Raw genomic sequence first — 20078 nt, forward strand, 5'->3', positions numbered from 1 at the left:
AACTTTTTATGTTTTTAAAATTTTAAATATTTAAAAAACTATGGTAAAAGATACAAAAAATAAAATTTACCACTTAAGCACTTTGAAGCATTTCGCTCAATGGCATTAAGTACATTTATATTATTATGCAACTGTTACTGCTATCCATCTCTGAAACTTTTCATCAAATATCTATTTTTTTAAAACTGTTTCAATCATCATACAATTTTACTTATATTACGACTTGGAAAATGGCTTTTAAATATTTAGTGTTTCAGTTTCCTTTTTTTTTGTTTTATAAATCTAATAGACAGTAGTCTGAACACTGATGATTCTAGCCACCAGCTAGCTTCTTATGACTTGGTATGTTTGGAGTTTTGATCATATTTACATTCAATTATTTTTGACAAGACTGCTTCATATAAAATCATGCATACTTCCATTCAAAGGTATGATGTTCAATTTTGTATGCCAACTTGACTGGGCCACAGAGTCCCCAGATATTTAATCAAACATTAATCTGGGTTGGTCTTTTGGGTATTTTTGGATGAGATTATGGTAAACTAAGTAAAGCAAACCACCCTCCCCAGTTTAGGTGAATTTTGTCCAGTTCATTGAAAGCCTGAATACAACAACCATGCCCTTCCCCACTGTCCCCATGAATAAGAGGAAATTCCTCCTTCCTGACTCGTTGAACTTGAATATTGATCTCTTCCTGTCTCCAGACTTGAACAGAAACAACTCTTCCTGGATTTCAGGCCTGCTGGCTTTCAGACTGGAATTTATACAATGCTTTCCTGATTCTCAGGCTTTAGGACTCAAACTAGAGCTTCACTATTTGATCTCTCCTGACATCTTCTCAACCTCCAAAATCATGTGAGTTAATTCCTTATAATAAATCTTTTTCTATATATATATGTACATCCTGTATGTTCTGTCTCTCTAGAGGGTGCCCTGACTCCTGACTAATACAAGGGGCTATATGTATGTCTGGCTGCCTTTGTTTTTGTGACATTTCCACTAATGATATTGACAGATGATTTATTATCTAAATAAGAATTCTTATTCTTATTTAAGAATAATATTTTATATTAAGATATTAAGAGTTCTCTATTCTGCCACTTAAATATGAATTCCAAAACAATAATATTCTGATTTTTATTTATTAAAGAACTCATATAACTCAGTAGCAAAATAAAAATGAACAATAGGATTTAAAAATCAGCAGGGGAACTAAATATACAGTTTTCCAAAGAAGACACATAAATGGCCAAGAGACACATGACAGGTTGCTTAACATCACTAATCATCAGGGAGATACAAATCAAAACCATAGTGAGATATCATATCACACCTGTTAAAATGGGTGGAATAAAAAAGACAAGCGGTAACAAGTGTTGGCGAGGATGTGGAGAAAAGGGGAAGCCTTGTGCACTGTTGGTAGAAATGCAAGTTGGTGCAGCCACTCTGGAAAACAGAATGGAGGGTCCTCAGAACATTAAAAATAGCAGTACGCTATGATCCAGCAATCTTAATTCTGGGCATACATCCAAAAGAAATAAAAATAGGATCTTGAAGATGTATCTGTATTCCCATGTTCATTGCAGCAGTATTTGCCATAGCCAGGATATAGAAATCACCTAAGTGTTCATCAGTGGATGAATGGGTAAAGGTGATGTAAGATATCTATATTATCTAGATGAGTTATGAAAAAAAATCTTGCCACTTATACTCATACATGAATCTTGAGGCCATGAAGCTAAGTGAAATAAGCCAGACAAGAGAACAGATAATACATGTTATCTTTTAGATGCAGAATTGTAACAAAAATTCAAAATCATAGAAATAAAGTAGAAAAGTGGTTGCCAGGGGCTGCAGGGTGGGGGAAATAGGAAAAGGTTGATAAAAGAGTAAAAACTTTTAGTGATAAGAAAAAAAAATAAGTATATATAAGAAGGTTAGCTTCTATCACTCTTCTTTTTTTTCCTTCCCTGGAAAAAATCATGTAAATATATTTATGTTTTTTCTATATTTAAATATATTATTAATAGCATGCTACACATTCTGCCTTGATTTGTTCAGCATAATACTTTGTGAAGAACACAGGATAGTATTATAAAAATGAAGTCATTTACCTGTAAAATTTAATGGAAAGGTTTTTGAGGAATTAATGTTTGAAATTGGTCTTCAGAACCCACAACTGTTCATGGAAAAAAAAAATGAAAGGGTCAAAAATTTAGGAGAATAAATTTAGGAGAATGGAGATCAATTAGGAAGCTACTAGTTTTATCTAGATGAAAACAAGAAAAATTTGAAATGGCTAGAGATGAAAAAGCACAAAGTTAGAATAGATGGTTTTGGTAAACTTCTAAGATGTGGGTAGCAAGAGGGCATTATCTAAAATAATTTCAATGTGGCAGAACAAGGTGACTGAAAGAATTATGGTGACATCAAGATGGGTAAGAAATGCATAAAACAGTATTAATTGAAGTTAGGATATTATACAATCAACATTTAAGGTTTAGTCTATTTTTTTGATATGTCTGCCATATTGTCTAGTAGTTTGTGAAAGTGAAACACAGGACTTGGAGAGAGATCAGACCTGGAGACATACAAATCGATTTGTATTTGGTTTACATAAAACAGGCAGTGATCACTGTGAGACTGGAGAAAGTGCCAATGGAAATAGTTTAAAGCTTGGAGCAGGCAGACGCAAAAATAAGGGAGAGTGAAACAAATAAGCCAACAAACAAAAACAAATCAACCAAGAAGCTTTATTTTTAAAAAGATTTATTCATCTATTTTAGAGAGAGAGCACACTCAAATGGGGGTTTAGGGGTGGGGGTGGGCCAGAAGCAGAAAGCGAGAGTCCTAAGCAGATGCCAAGTTGAGCCTCGAGCCCTATGCAGGGCTGGATCTGATGACTCTGAGATCAGAACCTGAGCTAAAACCAAGAGTCCATCACTCAACCTCCTCTGCCACCCAGGTGCCCCAGCAAAGCTTTAATTCAATGCAAATAAGAAGAAAGACAGAAGCAAGTATTAGACTTCCAGATTTGATAAATATTTGAATGCAATAAACAATAAATTAATTTTTAAATTATATTTAGCCTATAGAGATCAAGTGGCCCCCTTTTTTAAAAATATCAGTAGTATTTGCATCAGTCTGGTAGTAAAATTCAGAAAACATAATTACTCATGTGAATATAGAGAATTTATATCCCAGTTAAATGAGCTTATCCCATTTAATCCCCTTAAGGTACTTAAAATCCACAATGTTATAGAACATATTTATACAATGAATATTCTCACTTTATTTTTGTTTCTACATGAGTCTTATAGGGAGGACAAACTGATTAATCACATATGGGAAATCTTGGTGATATACACTAGAATAATGGGAAAAAGCTAATTTGAAACAGAAGGAATATGACACTATAAGTTTTTTTACCTGTGCCCCACAGGGAGTGTAAAGTTGTAGCTGAATCAATTAGAGATTTGTTACCTAGACATAAAATGCACAACTAAAAGTACCTTTTAGAGTACAAATGCTGCAGAGGAATATGTACCTAAATATATTATAGTTTTCTCCCTACATTTAATGCCAGAACTATGTTTCCTTCCAAATAGATATACCATATTTAGGTTAAATTATAATCATATTAGAGATATGTGGACTATTTAATTGATACTTTAAAACATATTTTATTTTTATGTTTACATAATTGTCATAATTCCATGACATCAATAAAAAATAATGCCTTGTAATGATTTAAATATAATTTAACTTGATATCTAAGACAGCACATATATTTCTGTGACTCAATTCTATCCTATAGAATATCAGGGTAACATGGCTCAATTTCCTAATTTATTGTTTTTAATAATAAATCCCGCTTGTGCTACACTTTCCTAATTATCATGAATCTTTTCTAGAGCCTTTAGAATCTTTTCTCAAGTGAGTTTTGCATATACATATACAACTATTTACTCTAATTATGGGGTTTCTTTCAGTGAATAGTATCTTTTAAGATTTGTAGTGCTGCTATAAGGCATGAGAAATGCAGACCATAAAGCTTCTACTTCTTTATAAGAGAGGGAGTCCTAGTATAAAAAAGGACTTATAAAAACTATGCATTCAATGCTAATTTTATCTGCTATGTGTAAGTGTCCACTTGCTAATTCAAATTTTTATCAGTGTAAATTAGTTTTGTTGAATGAAAAATATACAGTATCCTTTCTTTGAAGGAAAAATAAATAATTGGTGAGGTTAAAAATATAATATAGAAAAAGAAAGCAGAAGGAATACCTTGAATAGTCGAAAAGTGCCTGAACTGATGTCCAGTATGAGGACAAAAAGAAACCAGCTGAACCTCTAGATGCAGAAATAAATCATGTTTTATATATTTGCTGTAATGCACTACTGCTGAATACATTTCATTTCTAAAATTTAAATAAATGTCTGTAGATTAGAAGTCAACTACTTGTTAAAAACAAAAAAAATGTGAGCATTACGGACCAAACACTATATGTTTGTCTATATATACAAACATATGTTTGATTATGTATTGTGTGCATATATATATATATATATATATATATAATCTAGTATGTAGTATTTTAAAATAACTGTCCCCAAACTACTTAATAAAACAGGCATCCCCAAGTCAGGCCATTATAGAATGAAAAATATTCCATTTGGATATTATTAGAATCTTGGATATATTGAAAATTCCTCCATTATTTGTGTCTATAAAAATTCCTCCATTATTTGTGTCTATATTTTTATATTTCAATGAGGTAAATGGTATCTGATTCTGCTACTCTGCACAGTATTTGTGAACAATTTCATTTAAAAATCTTAGTAGTTTTGGGGCGCCTTGGTGGCTCAGTGGTTTAAAGCCTCTGCCTTCGGCTCAGGTCATGATCCCAGGGTCCTGGGATGGAGCCCCACATTGGGCTCTCTGCTCCACGGGGAGCCTGCTTCCTCCTCTCTCTCTCTGCCTGCCTCTCTGCCTACTTGTGATCTCTTTCAAATAAATAAATAAAATCTTAAAAAAAAAACTTAGTAGTTTCAAGATATCAAGAAGTAAATTTTACAGTGTTTAATACAACTACTGGTTATTTTAAATACAGCCATTTTGTTTATTTCCTAAATTATAATTTTCATATTTCCTAACTCAAAACAAATTTTTAGTATATGCACACATATCTTTTGGACCCAAAAAACTTGTGATAGTAGGAAGGTCCAATTTGAAGGAATTTTCCCTTCAAATATTTCTTTGTAGATGTTTTTTTTTCCCACTTCTTTTAAAGTTCCCAGTAGTAAAATTTTCACATGCTTCAGCTACCAACACAGTTACTGAAAAGGTGTGTAAAACATTTATCCCTAATGGGCTATGGATGGAACATTGATCTTAAAGTCTCTGAGGAAAACAAATAATAAGGTTCATGTAATTTAATTGGTTCCAAAGTTGATATCAGAATGCATAATACACTGTTTTTAATAAATATCATATGAATTAAAGTTTTAAAAGAAACTTTATGTTTTAAAATTTTATCCCACTGAACAATGCACTCTCTTTTCTTAGTTTCTCTCTCTGAACTTAGATTCTGCTGCTTTTCATTGAAGAATATAATATATAATTAATATTAATATATATTCATATATAATGTCATATTATATATTATAAAATTAATATATAATATATATAATTCTACTTAAAGTACAATTCTTTTATAGAAAGATAATTGCACCTAAAGGATGTATATTGCCCTTAAATGAATAAAGACCAAAATGACCTTGACATTCTCAACTTGACCTAACTTTAGACAGGTTTCTTTCTGACTCTAGGTCCCTTATCTCATTTTTCCAGGATCCTTTTCTTTAGAAAACTTGTCATTTTTTTTTCTGTGCCCTTACAAGATTTCACTATTTTTAAAAGCTTTTTCCCAGTGTTACAACCCAAGACTGTCTTTCTCAAGGACCTGGGGCCATCCCTTTGAAGTGTAATCATCAAGGGGGATAGTGCCCTATCTCTCAGTTTCTGGGGGAGGGTAAGAGTCTAACGTTAGTGGGCATCTTGCTTTAAGCAGTAAAACTACTTCCTTCTTAAAACTCTCCTGCCTTTTATTTCAGTAGAACTGTTTCTATCCTTGTCTAGGTATTAAATGAAATGTCTGTAAATTCCTTATTGCTAGCATTAGTATCAAAATAAAATCCAATTCAGCTATTCATCTTGCTTGTTATGATGGTTTCTTTAACAGTAGGATCAGCTAATACAATGCTGGACATTTTCCTTTACACAGTTTTTACTGTAAAGATGTCCATAGCCTGCATTTTCAAGTATAGGTTATGTGTTACCAAAACAGATATTAAAATTGTGAATATGAACCTTAACAAGTCTGTGTCCAAATTTTTGGTTTAAGCCCTCTGTTAAAAATAATAGAAAAAAGATGTACAGGGAAGATAAATATAGATTTTTAGACAAGACAATAATTACAATCACTCATGTTTTCTTAAGTATGCATTTGTCAGTTTAACAAATAACTGTATATATGTGAAGGCATGAACTTCAAGTCCATGGGCACCTGAAGTCCTTTTCATTTAATACACAGTCATACCCGTTAAGACACAGTTAACTAGAACTTTAAAGCAGCAGACAAATGAATAACACGGATCACAACATTTTACAAATTTCAATAAATGTTGTAGGAATTTGGAAACAGATTGTGAATAATGAGGAATTACCTAGGTCTTGAACTATGATAATCAATTAGAGATTCAGAAAAAGAGGGAAAGTACACCCAAGAATAATACAAATAAATAAAAATGTTTCAATCAAGACTGACCACAGTGCATTATATAGACTACCTAGAAGGAAGAAAGGGAATGACGAAAGATTTGGGAGGCCTTAAAGAAAGTGGTTTTTATAAGAATATAAGAACCAGAAGATAAGAACCAGTAGATTTCAGGTGCCAGTGGAATCAGACTTGCTGTAATGAGAGAGCTGGACACTTGACTGGGAAAAAATAGGAGAGCATCCAACTGTGAAGATCCCAAGTGTGGGCTAATGGGATCTGCCTGAAGCCTATATGATTCTGACATAATGAAATCAATTTCAGTAAGAAAATAAATAATTTTAATTTCTCATATAGATATTTGTATATTAATCACAAATATTTAATCTCAGTGGCTTCTTGTCTCAAATAAAAGAGGTGTTAGTAAATTGTTTAAGTAAGGCAGAATTTTCATATACCAAGAGATTCACACTCTTTTTTTTAAAGATTTTATTTATTTATTTGACAGACAGAGATCACAAGTAGGCAGAGAGGTAGGCAGAGAGAGAGGAAGGGAAGCAGGCTCCCTGCTGAGCAGAGAGCCCGATGCAGGGCTCGATCCCAAGGCCCTGAGATCATGACCTGAGCCAAAGACAGAGGCTTTAACCCACTGAGCCACCCAGGTGGCCCAAGAGAGTCACACTTTTTAAAAGCAATAATAGAGATACTTTTTATTAATAGATGATTTATATAGACCCATATGATCCAATTTAAAATATTTAGGAATTAAAGATGCAGATGGACTACTTGAGATGATCACTGTGGTTAGTGATCCCTACATAGGTCAGTAAATGATAGAGATTTGAAATTAATGCCAATAACTCAGAATGAAACCCTCTAACATTAGTTCTTAGTTGACATTCACTTTTTTTTTTTTTTTTTCCAGAGAGGTAGAGAGACAGGGTTGGGTGGCAGAGGGAGAGGGAGAGAGAGACTCTTAAGTAGGTTCCATACCCAGTGTGGAGCCCAACACGGACTTGAAGTCATGACCCTGAGACCATGATCTGAGCCAAAATCATGACCTAATGCTTAATCGCCTGAGCCATCCAAGCACCATCACAACTAAATATATATATATATTTAGATTTTATTTATTTACTTGAGAGACAGAGATCACCAGAAGGCAGAGAGAGAGGAGGGGAAGCAGGATCCCCACTGAGCAGAGAACCTGATGCGGAGCTTGATCCCAGGACCCTGAGATCATGACCGGAGCCGAAGGCAGAGGCTTGACCCACTGAGCCACCCAAGTGCCCCATGACAACTATATTTTTAAATGCTTACTAAAACTGCTGCAACACGTCCAGCCTCTGGGATTCATGAAGAGAATTCCTCTGTAAGTTTACTTTATCAACCCCACTGAGGCCTAGTCTTTGTAAATAACTCCACCAAACAGCCACTGTAGCAATGGAGGTCATAACACCACGATTCTTGTCTATACCAGAAGCTCAGACACTGATCTGGCTGATAGTAGGTTCAAAATTTCTTGCTAAAAACTATGACTCTGAAAAACAATCTGAGGGGTTTGAAGTGGCGGGGGGGTGGGAGGTTGGGGTACCAGGTGGTGGGTATTATAGACGGCACAGCTTGCATGGAGCACTGGGTGTGGTGAAAAAATAATGAATACTGTTTTTCTGAAAATAAATAAATTGGGAAAAAAAAAAAAAAAAACAAACTATGACTTAATATGATCACTTAATTTCCTGGACTACTAGAACCAAACACTTCTCCTTTAGACTTTTCCTAAAATTGACTTTAGTACACATTCCTCAATATCCGCCCAAACCATTTTATTGCTTGTGCTGGAATTCATGATACATCATTAGTATATATTTTTAAATCTTCAACTTCTTTCCAACTGCTTATTTCCACTTAGTGTACTACTCAAACATGCTTGTCTCCAGAGGACACTCATTTCCCCCAAATTAGTTAAAGTGAAGTTTGTATTTGCTTTGCATCTCAAGGCCACTTTGTAAATATTTCTTCTGATTTCATCAAAGCTCTCTTCTCATTTGAAAAACAAATGTTATTAGACTTTAACATGATTGTTTCTGTCCACTACTGATTTGGGAGTCACCCCGCCCCACATTTAAAAGTAATTATTGACTCTATTAATGGTATTTCACTCCTGAAGTACTATTCCTGTCATTATTTACAATCACTTTAATATCCCTATACAAGATTGGTTCAAAATAGTCAACACTCTGGTCTCTTGGATCTTTGTGCTCCTCCATTCAATCACGCTTTCCTTCCCTAAACTAAACTAGTTTCCATGGTCTTAATCTACACCATAAGGTCACTAATCACTACAACATTTCCAGAACCTCACCTTCAAGCATCTTAGTGTCTAACCAGTATCTTTCACCTTTCCAGATCACTGACCCACCATATTTCTATGCCATGCTGAAAGAATCCAGACAGCCATTATCATCAGACTAGGTGACTAGGTGTTTTGAAGATAGGCACACCACAGAGAGGAAAAGTTGAATACACCATTCCATAGAGTTTTTCCTATTCAGTAAACATGGGGCATAAGGATTTCTCTTACTAGAGTGAAGGACATGGAGGAAACTCACATTTTTTAACCTTTGAAAAGAAAACAAAGTATTTAAGTTGGTCACTTAAAATAGGAAGCTTTATTTCTGTACTATATTTATGCTTCTAGATTTGTGTGGAGGTAGAAAAGATGAAGCTGGTCAACATGTCTTGCCTATGTCTAGTAAAAATGTGTCTGCACTAGAAACTTGGTCCTTTTATGTTATATACAACAGAGCTCAGCATGTGAATTTGATAGGGAGGCCACATCTGAACCTGTTTTGGACCCTAGAGGAGAAAGTCAATAGAATTCCTTAGGGTTTGTAGACAAAGTCACCTTTTAGCAAGTAACTATTCTTCTATAGAGAAGTACTTTCTGACTTTTTATCGGACTGTTTTTGAGTCAAAAGTACTGAAGAAAAGGTACGTGATTATACCACCTAAGTTGTACATCATGAAAAAGATCTATCTGGACACTGTGCCAAGCATGTCTAGCAGTCCTTCACCATTCCATTATCAAGTGTAGGTATTATTTATGCATGAGATTAGACTGAGGCAAAACTTGATAGCATAAATCATGAATAAATTGCTGTCACATTTCCAATTCCACAAACTATATCTTTTGCATCATGAGATATTCTTTGTGTCCCGAATGAAAATTAAAACTCTAATTTCGGGACGCCTGGGTGGCTCAGTGGGTTAAAGCCTTGCCTTCAGCTCAGGTCATGATCCCAGGGTCCTGGGATCGAGCCCCACATCGAGCTCTCGGCTCAGCAGGGAGCCTGCTTCCTCCTCTCTCTGCCTGCCTCTCTGCCTACTTATGATCTCTGTCTGTCAAATAAATAAATAAAATCTTAAAAAAAACCCCTCTAATTTCATAGTATGCTATTTCTGTTAATTGTGTAAATACACCTAAAAATATATTCGTGGATATATATATACATATGTGGACAATATGTACTCATAGATGTAGCATATATTTGTAATCAGTAGGAAGATGAGCATATTTGTGTGTGTGTGAACTTTGCCTTTTCTTCGTTTTCTATGTCTTTTGAATTTTTTATATTTACATATTACTTTAGATTTATTTTATATGAGAAATATTAATGTTTTATTGTGAATATCATACAAGATTTTTTTCCCAGTTACTCCTTTTCTTGGACATTGCCCTTTTGTTTATTTGGTTTTTGGTCATGCAAAAGTTTCTATTTTATTTTTATATAATATAAACCAGCAATAAAAATTTTGCATCTAGATTTGGGGTAAGAATTCAAAAGCTTTCCCAACACTTAGGATATAATGAAATATACCCGGTTTTTTTTTTTAATGATACCAAATCTATCTTAACACTTAGATCTTTGCTCCAATTTGTTTTATGTAGGGGTATAAGCAGTTATATTTTGATTCAGCTGTCATTGTATCCAAATGACTACACTGTATTTTCAAACTTTTAGTTAAAACATAATTTTCCTCAGTGATTTGAAATGCCACCTTTGTGTACAGTAAATTTCCATGTACTTGTATTTGATGTTTTAGTTTGTTCCAAATATATAACTTTTTACAGGTCATATAGCGTTTTAATTTTACAGACTTTATAGTATGTTATCCTAGTTCCCAACATTTAATTTTATTTTCAATATTTCACAGTTATCATTGAATGTTTATATTTTTCATATGAGCTTCAGAATAAATGTGTCTACCTCCAGAAAAAAATAGTATATTTGTTGTTGGTGGTGTTGTCATCATTATTATTGCAACACTACTGAACCAACATTAAAGTTTATCTAAATCAAAATTTTTCTGGATTGCATTTAATTACTTTGTGAATGGAGTAATCAAATTTAGGATATAAATAACTTTGTAGTCTTGCACTAATTTAGTGTGGTAACATAATTCTTTATATTGCCAGATCTTCATAATATAACCCTTTTCTAACCCCTACCATATTATCTTGAGAGATGGAAAACAAAATATGAATTGAGACTAAATTTATTTATAAATCAAGAACTTTTCAAGATACAAGGAGTATATTTTTATTCTAGTTAGTAGGATATTAAAGAAGCTACTTTCCATGCAGATATAATATTTTTAATATTCTAAAATATGAATAATATTATACCTTAAGAAATTCAAGGAATATAATATGGTTCCTGATAGAAAAGTACTTCAGGGAAAACAAAATACTTCAAAAATGTTAAGTATTATTACTATTAAAATTCTTCACACGCTATGTCTTCCTAATTTATTAATGAAATGGTAGACTATTGAAATGACTCGATTTTAATAATGACTCACAAAATAAGAATGTCTTTGCTTTTATTAGGTGATCATTCAGACTACCAGGCACAACTGCTCACAGATGAGTGACCAAGCAGGAATCTCACTCCCTTTTCCAGGGTTTAGCTGCTGACAAATTTTAAACATCATTCCTCCCCAACCTCTATGTCCACATCTGGGTGAGCTAATATGAAAGCCCAGAGCTCTCTCCTGTAGGAACTGCAGAGAACCGTGGAAGCCCCCACCTCACCCCTACAGCACACCCTTAACCACAATAAAAACTCCTAAGCCAGCCCTCTTTTTCTAGTATTCTCCAGACACTTCAGACCTCCTTGAGAGCCCTGCCCATACCACTAATCTTTTTTTTTTTTTTTTTTTTTAAGATCTTACTTATTTATTCAGGAAGAGAGAGAGAGAGGAGAGCATGAGCAGGGGAAAGGACAGAGGGAGAGGGAGAGAGAGAGAATCTCAAGCTGGGTGTGCAGCATGACTCTAGGCTCAGTTTCACAACCCTGAAATCATGATCTGAGCTGAAATTAGGAGCTGGATGCTTAACTGACTGAGTCGCCCAGGCACCCCTGTATCACTACTCTTGACATGTCAATCAAATTTTAGTGACAGGGCTCCTTGCTTTTGCAGGGTGACTATAATGGCTTGACTCCTGCAGGAACTAATTGATTAAGGAAGACAGCACAACAGCTGTATAGTTGGTAAGTAACCAGAAAATTGGTCAGTTTTCTTTAATTACCTCAGTCTCATATGATGTTTAAAAAGTAATTCACATATACCTACTATCATTTTTCATATATGGTGAGGAGGCAAATAGATCCCAATCAAGTGGACTAAGATTAAAAAGGTTTGTACAATTTAAAAAACATGAAGATGCTATTTTCTACTCAGTTTAAATATGTGAAATATTAAATATGCCTGCTTGGCATAAACTACCCTAATTGATTTAAATAACTAAACTAACATTAAATGCTTGATAAAACAATACTAGAAATAAGACACATCTAATAGTCAACATTTCATTTACATCATGATTTCCTTCACAAAATGTTGTTTTCTTCATAATTCAATGTAAATAAGGATTATCTCTATAATATATATCTCTTGCTGCAAGAAAACCTACCAAATATAATGGCCTCCTTTTTTATGGAAATATTTCTTTTTGAGGTTTATGGAATGGTAATGATAGGAACTAAGGTGTAAGGTTCTTTTATAAAACTTTCAGTATCTTTGAAAATAGCTAATATCTTCATGACATTTAAGTGTTGGAATAATAGTGTCCCTGTGTATTTAAAAACCTATAAATTGTTGCTCTCAATATTTTCAGATTTTGTGTAGATGGAATATGTCTTTGTGTCTTAAAAATTTCTTCTCATGAAAATGTCAGTTGTGGCATGCACTGATTAATAAGGCTTGGAATAATAAATAGTCCAAAAGGTAAGTATCTAGAATTTAAGTATTCTTGGGGGAAAGGATTTTCAAATTATATGCCAAATCCCTTTAAAAAAAAAAAAAAGGCTTTGCTGTTAATCATTTATAATTTTTATTTTGTTTTAAAAGATAGAGGCATACTGGGGTGCCTGGGTGGCTCAGTGGGTTAAAACCTCTGCCTTCGGCTCAGGTCCTGATCCCAGGGTCCTGCTCTGCTCAGCAGGGAGTCTGTTCCTCCCCCTGCCTCTCTGCCTACCTGTGATCTCTGTCTGTCAAATAAATAAATAAAAATATTTTTTTAAAAAAGGCAGATGCATAAATTCTAGAGTATAAAAACTTTATTTGAAAAAATACTCTAACTTCACAGGACACAACAAGCTTTTTGACCACAGTGGGGAAAAAAAATCTTCCTTTCCTTATTCTCCTTATTCTTCATTAAGAAATATCAGAATTCTTCAGGGCACCTGGGTGGCTCAGTGGGTTAAGGCCCTGCCTTCAGCTCAGGTCATGATCCCGGGGTCCTGTGTTCAAGTCCCGCATCTGACTCTCTCTCAGCAGGGGGCCTGCATCCCTCTCTGTCTCTCTCTGTCTCTCTCTGTCTCTCTGCCTACTTGTGATCTTTCTCTCTCTGTCAAATAAATAAAACCTTAAAAAAAAATATATCAGAATTCTTACAATCTCCAGTAGATAGATAGCTTCTAGTTCTGGTTAACGGCTCCACTTTCCAAGCACAAGTTATGACAGCTTGAACATAAGTATCCCTCATTGGATTCTTATCACAAAGAGGCAGAAAGATAACTTTGCCTTAAAAAAAAAAAAAAAGTTTTAAAGTTCTTTAACATGTTTACTGAGCCGACAGTGGTTCTTCCAGGATGAATGTTTGTGTCCCTCTCAAATTCATATGTTTAACAGATAAACATAGGGAAAAGGAAAAAAAAAAGAGAGAGAGGGAAGCACACCATAAGAAACTCTTACCTATAGAGAACAAACTGAGAGTTGCTGTGGGGGAATATGAGTGGGTAGTGGGCAAAATGGATGATGAGTATTAAGGAGGGCACTCGTGACAAGCACCGAGTGTTGTACGTAGTGAGGACTCACTGAATTCTACTCCTGAAACTAATAGTACACTGTATGATAACTAAATAGAATTTAGATAAACACTTGAAAAAGAAAGAAAAATTCCTATGTTTAAATCCTAACTCACAATATGATGGTACCTGAAGGTGGACAATCTTGGGAAGAGATAAGGTCATGAGGGTGTAGCCTCCATGAATGGGATTAATGCCCCTGTAAAAGAGACCCAAGAGAGCTCCCCCCTTACCTCTTCAACCATGAGATACAGCAGGAAGATGGCCATCTATGATCCAGGAAGTGGACTCTCCCCAGACACTGAGTCTGCCAGTACATTAATACTGGAATTTCCAGCTTCTAGAACTGTTGAGAAGTAAGTTTCTGTTGTTTGTAAGCCACCTAGGCTAAGGTGTTTTTGTTGCAGCAACCCAAACAAGCTAAGATAGTAATTGCTAACAGAAGCTCTGCTGTTAAAACAAATATCTAAAAATGTGGAAGTGGCTGTGGAACTGGGTAACAGATAGAAACTGGCAGAGTTTGAAGTGTGTGCTGGGAAAAACACCACCCTGAGCAGAGAGAGATGAGGAGGATTCTGTGAAGGCTCTGAAAGAAAAAGAGAAATGTAGATAAAACCTTAATCTTCTTAAAGAATACCTAAGTAATTGTGAGCAGATGTTGGTAGAGCTTTCCCACAAAGGCTATTTTGATGAGATCTCGGATGGATTTAAGAAACATTTTATTTAAAACTGGAGGAAAGGGGGCGCCTGCGTGGCTCAGTGGGTTAAAACCTCTGCCTTCGGCTCAGGTCATGATCCCAGGGTCCTGGGATCGAGCTCCCCATCGGGCTCTCAGCTCAGCAGGGAGCCTGCTTCCCCATTTCTCTCTGCCTGCCTTTCTGCCTACTTGTGATGTCTGTCAAGTAAATAAGTAAAATCTTAAAACAAAACAAAACAAAAGAAAAAAAAACTGGAGGAAAGGATGGGGCACCTGGGTGGCTGTTAAGTGCCTGCCTTCCGCTTGGGTTGTGGTCCCAGGATCCTGGGATTGAGCCCTGAATCTTCAGGGCTCCCTGCTCAGTGGGGAGTCTGCTTCTCCCTCTCCCTTTGTCCATCCCCTCTATTCATGCACTCTCTCTTGCTCTCTCAAATAAATAAATAAATAAATAAGTCTTAAAAAAAAAAAAACAAACAGGATGAAATGTTATCTTTGTTATATAGTGGGAAAGAACTTGGTTGAATTGTATTCATATCTTGGTGTTTTGGGGACTATCGATTTTGGGAGCAATAAAATTGAATATGTAGTTGAGGAAATCTTCAGTAAAGTGTTGAAGGTGTGACTTGGCTCCTCCTGACTGTTTAAAGCAGGATGTGAGGAGAGAGAAATGACTAAAAGATGATACTGTTGAGCAAAACAGAAGCAGAGGTTAAAGATTTGGAAAATTCTCAGCCTATTCATATTACAAAAAGATGAGGATGCTAAGGGTATTACCAAGCTGTTGCTTGATGAGGAGATTAATATGAATCTCAACAGAAGCTGGAGGTTATTTTCCAAGAAGATGGAAGAAGGGCCCCAAGGGTCATCAGGGTTGCATTTCCATCATCAGCCTACGGTGCAAGGGTGTGAGAGATAAATTGGTTTCAAAGGGGGAGCATCTTCAGGTGGGCGAGAGTAACCCCACCCAGTGCCCCAGGGGTAGAACTCCTGCAGAGAGTTGTGACATGAGCTGTGCTTAGCAGAACTAAGTGGTCATCACTGCCTCTACCTAGATTTCAAATGACAAGGTTACTGGTGAAACCAGGGACTCCAGATACCAAAGTTTAGACTGAGAGATTGGTGGGCATGAAACCCCTGGCAGTAGAGACATGAGACCTCTGTCATTAGAGTCATGAGACCTAAACAGAAAGACACCATGGGAGCAAGGGCCAGCCAGGGAACCACTGCAGGACCCTCCCACTGAACTGTAGGGGTGATGTTGCCATTCCAATGGGTCCAGAAGTCAGCTTTTCAAACCAAAGAGGATTATTTTCAAGCCTTAAGTCATAATCTTGTTGCCTTAATAGGTTTTGGACTCAGTGGGACTTGTTACTCTTTTCTTTCCTACCTTTCCCTTTTGGAATGGGAATATTTATCCTATGGTATCCCACTATTGTATTTTAGAAACACGTAGCATATGCAGTTTCACAAAGAAAGAAATCTTTGTTATGTTTCCCAGTTTATGTTTTTATTGTTGTTGTTAAAGCAGCTCAATCAAAGACAGTAAGATGAGTCTAATATTTCACTTTCCACTCTGGCTTACCAGCCTAGAAAATGTAATCAAAAATTTTTTTTTAAATTATCAGATGTTTCTTTTTCTAGAGAGTTAACACACGAACTATTTTCCATTTCACAGATCACACACATACACACAAATTCTTCTGCTGACTACGCACAGTAAAGTTGTGAAAGATAGGAATATTTTGCTTGGTTCATAGTTTCTAAATCTTTATGCAAATCCTGAGTGAAGATTTATTTGAGATATACCTAGAACAATTGGACATGGTATCAACTTAATAAACTAGAATTAAGGAAACAGTTAAAGAAAAAGAAGACAATATATGAAGGTAATGTGCTAAAGAATACATTTTATATTTTGGTTAATACAAGAATACATTTTATATTTTGGTTTTTCTGTTGTAACCCAAAGGATACTGTAGGTCAAATCTGCAACATACATTTAATTATTCAACTTAGTGTCGTTGTAATAAGACTAGATTCTAAAAACAAGTAAAAGAAAGAAGGCAAAGCATAAAACATCTCAATTATCTTTTAAGATTATGATTGTGATAATGTAATTTCTTGTATTCAAAAAAGGTTACTTTTGTCATCAAACATATTTTAGTTCATTTTTTTCTAATTTTTTTTTCATAATTTTTAATTTATTTGACAGAGAGAGATTAGAAGTAGGCAGAGAGGCAGGCAGAGAGAGAGAGGAGGAAGCAAAGCTCCCTGGTGAGCAGAGAGCCTGATGTGGGACTTGATTCCAGGACCCTGAGATCATGACCTGAGCTGAAGGCAGAGGCTTAACCCACTGAGCCACCCAGGTGCCCCATTTTAGTTCATTTTTTAATAGACTACTTTTTAGGGAAGTTTTAGAGTTCAGAGAAAAATTAATTCAAAGGTAAGAGATTCATATTTTATTTTTAAATATACTTGGGCTACTAATTATCGAGTGAACTGTTTGATCATATGCATTATATATTCTACATACAAACAGTTGTGCTAGTTGTAATAGTTGTGCTATTACAAAACTCCATTGCACGCAACCTTTTGTTTGGTAATATTGTCCCACATCACTCTAATTTTATTAGTGAACTATTGGACCGCCATAGGAATGTCTTGTGCTGAACACTTAAGCTATATTCCTGGAGTCTTAATCCATTGTCTTATGCAACAGTTAAGACAAGCGTTACAAGCAGACGTTAGTGGTACAACACATGTTCATCGACACTGAAAAAGTGAGATATTTTACAGCCAAAATATTTAGTGGTAATGCTTTGAAAACATTGACTTATTTTTAGTTAGTAGAAATTACAAGCATAACCATGGAAATTTTAAGATACTAAGCATTTTTCTCATTGGAAATTCTGATACTTTTTGGAATTAGGTTTATTTAAAAATAGGCCTTGTGAATAATGATTTGTTATCTAGAAGTAAATATTATAAAATGATTTTCTGTTTTCTTAAACTATTTTAATTTTGCATTACAATGGTCTATTTAAAAATAACATATGCAGAGCCTTATGTATCATGAACTACACCAGAAGGTTAATTTATATATTTTTGGTTTAATCATTAAAAAACTTTGCAAGTCAGCACTATTACACACATTTCTTCAAATGAAGAAATTGAGATAAATATAAACTAAATAGTTATCCCAGTTAACACAGCTGCTAAAGAGCAGAAACGGGAATTGAATCTTATCTATACAGTTCTTAAGTTTATTTTTCTCTACTCCATAAGCTACTAAGAAAAAACAGTGGCTCTTCCTCAGTTCATATGCTGAAAGTATAAGAATAAGTTTCATAGTGTTTTGTGTTACTCTGCAGAATTAGGATGGATCCTGTCTAAAATTTGGTATTATGACCAGGATTATGATACTCTACACACTAAGAGAATGCAATAGAAAGTCTCTTGCTTACACAAGAGACTCCAGGGAGAACTGGAAGGGCACAAGCAGGTGGTTTGGGCAAGACCTAAGGAGTATGTTACGTTTTTATAGTGGCTGGAACTAGGACTGGAGAAAATTTCTCTGAAGGAAATTTCTCTGAAGGAAGCAGGTTTATTCCAGTCAAAAGATGAGACACATGACAGCTTTCTGTGGAATCAGGGGGGGAAAGGGAGGGTAAGGCTTAGACATGAGTCAGCAGTCATCAAAGCTGGAGTCAGTCTCTATTACAACTCATACAATATTCCTTGGAATGCTTGATATCTTTCTTATAGGCACAAAGCCCTGAAAAATAATCTTTAGTTAAAGGACAGTTTAAATCTCCAGGACTTTGCAAAAACACAATTACGACACATCCCGTCTCCTAAATTGCCAATGAGGTAATCTAAAATACTTAATTCAGACAAATCCCCTATCATCAATGGAATGCAGAAAAGGGTTCCTCCAACATACCTATAACTTGGAAGAATATCTTCACAGAAGCACACAGGTGTAAGTTGAGCGAGGTGGATTTTAGTCCCTACGTATTGGAGAAAAGCCCTAAGCTTCCATTAATACTTCTTGTTTGGGAGAACCATCTGGCTCTAAGGATTTACTGTGAAGCATTCTTGGAAGATGAATCTTTCTCCTGCATTTGCCATGCCATGCTTCATCTCTTTATGCAGCCTGCAGGGTAGAGAAATGTCCCTCTTTATTTAAGAGCAGATGGGAGTGCAGTGTTAATGTTGGCATTTGCTAAGCAACTGGCTGGAAAGATAGTCTCTTTCCTGACTTAAAAATGGACTCAACAAATGAGTCTCAGAGGTGACTTGTATTAGTCTGCTAGCGCTGTCATTACCACATATCACAGCAGGGTGAATTAAAGGACAAAAATCAAGGTGTCAGGAGGGCTGAAGTTTTCTGAGATTTCTGTCGTTGGCTGGTTGATGGCTCTCTTCTCCCTGTATCTTCACAGGATCTTCCTTCTGTCCTTGTTTGTATCCAAATTTCTCCTTCTTACTCCCCCCACCTCCCCCAACTATGTATTTCTTTATATTTTTTTTTTAGGTTTGCATCATTTAATGGCGGTGGTAATAGAGGACATCACTATCTTCACTGCGCATCAGGAGGGATGCTTATAAATATCTTAGCTTTGTTAGATTATAAACTTGAAAAATACTGTTTATTTTTTCCTTAGCTGAATATATATTGAAGATGATCAAACACATTGCATGAATGTACGTCTTCTAGCTTCTTCACTCTGCTAGTTCAGTGGCATTAATTCAGTTTCTGAAGTTTTCTTATTTTAAAGCTTTTTTGTTTTCCTGTGTAAATCTTATGTGGACTTGATTAACCTAGATTGTTATATTAATATCCTAACATGCTTTTGAAAATGGTTACTTTCATATTTTAAAAATCTTATTTCTTTTTTAGGTTTGGTGATCAATTAAAGCACATATTGTTTGAAAAACTATTAACCTTCTTCCCTTTGTTAAATATTTATACATGTGTTGGTTTTCCTGGAGATTTTATAGTACTTGCCCAGATTACACTCTGGGATGGGTACATTTTACTAATAAATTTTTTTAAAGATTTTATTTATTTATTTGAGAGAGAGAAGAGTGAGAGAGAAAGCATGAGAGGGGAAAGAGTCAGAGGGAGAAGCAGACTCCATGCTGAGCAGGGAGCCCTATGTGGGGCTCGATCCCAGGACTCCAGGGTCATGACCTGAGCCAAAGACAGTCACTTAACCTACT

General features: G+C 35.2%; 1 long non-coding RNA gene across 2 annotated transcripts in view; it reads left to right on the forward strand.

The window, feature by feature from the left end:
• The first annotated feature begins 732 nt into the window (after positions 1-732).
• Positions 733-20078, forward strand: part of LOC122893186 — a 74251-nt gene continuing 54905 nt past the window's right edge. For both annotated transcript variants that reach the window (XR_006381594.1, XR_006381593.1), the window contains exons 1-2: positions 733-855; positions 12267-12337. This is a non-coding gene — a long non-coding RNA (uncharacterized LOC122893186). The remainder of the gene's footprint in view (positions 856-12266; positions 12338-20078) is intronic.

This window comes from Neovison vison, chromosome 13, assembly GCF_020171115.1.
Source record: "Neovison vison isolate M4711 chromosome 13, ASM_NN_V1, whole genome shotgun sequence".
NCBI classification, from domain to species: Eukaryota; Metazoa; Chordata; class Mammalia; order Carnivora; family Mustelidae; genus Neogale; species Neogale vison.